This window comes from Notamacropus eugenii, chromosome 6 (assembly GCF_028372415.1).
Source record: "Notamacropus eugenii isolate mMacEug1 chromosome 6, mMacEug1.pri_v2, whole genome shotgun sequence".
Lineage (NCBI taxonomy): Eukaryota > Metazoa > Chordata > Mammalia > Diprotodontia > Macropodidae > Notamacropus > Notamacropus eugenii.
The window spans coordinates 230,388,568-230,389,868 of NC_092877.1; positions in this window are offsets into that span (position 1 = coordinate 230,388,568).

Here is a 1,301-nt window from a genome sequence, read left to right on the forward strand (position 1 = left end):
TAAGTATCAAAACCATATTTGTATCATAAAAAGAATTTGGGAGGACTCACTCTTCCCCAATTTTCCCAAATAGTCTATATAATATTGCAATCAACTGTTCTTTAAATATTTGATAGAATTCACTTGCAAATCCATCAGACCCTGGAAATTTTTGCCTAGGGAATTCTTTTATGGCTTGTTCAATTTCTTTTTCTAAGATAGGGTTGTTTAAGCATTCAGGCTCATCTTCTGTTAATCTGGGCAAATTATATTGTTTTAAAATACTCATCCATCTCATTTAGATTGTGGGATTTATGGGTATTAATTTGGGCAAAGTGATTTCTCATTGGAGGTGACTTCACTCCTTTCAGTTTTAATATTCATAATTTGATTTTCTTCTTTTTTTTGATCAAATTGACCAAAGGTTTATCAATTTATCAATAGTTTTTTCATAAAACCAGCTATTAGTTTTATTTATTAGGTCAATAGTTTTCTTAATTTCATTTTTTTATCTCTCCTTTGGTTTTCAGTATTTCTAATTTGGTTTTTACTTGGGGATTTTCAATGTGTTCTTTTTCTAACTTTTTCAGCTGCATGCCCAAGTCATTGATCTCTTCTTTCTCTATTTTACTCTTGTAGGTATTCAAAGACATAAAACTTCCCCTAAGTACTGCTTTTACAGTATTCCCTAAGATTTGGTAGGTTGTCTGATTATTGTAATTTTCTTGAATGACGTTCTTGACCGTTTCTATGATTTGTTGTTTAACCCACTCCTTCTTTAGAATTAGATTATTTAGTTTCCAATTAATTTGTTTCCCCCTTTACTTTTCTCTCTTTTGAATCTTTTCTATCTCTCTTCCTTTCCTGCTCTCTCTTCTTTCTCCTTTCTTCTCTTTTTCCTTTTCTCTTTATTTTTTCTTTCTGTCTTCTCTTGTTCTTTCCTTCCTTCTTTCCTTACCTTACTTTTTTGCTTCTTTCCTTCCTTCCTTTCTTCCTTCTCTCTCTCTCCTTCTCCCTCTTCTCCCTCCCCCCCAAATCAAGATGAAAACATCTCAAGTCAGCATCCTGATTAGTTGTGACCAGACCAGAAACAGGTGTTTTTCAGAGGTAGGAGAAATATCCAGGAAAGGAGAGTTAGAAGCATGCCAGGTATAGGGCTGTGTAAGTTCTCTCTTTTTCCATCAATTACATTAGTTATTACTCACATTAATATAGCATGTAACAATTTTAGGTGCTTCTCTCATTAGAACCATATGAGGTAGGCACATAATTTTCTTTTTAGGGCTCTGCACCTGTAATTTTGTTGATGTCATGAACTCTCA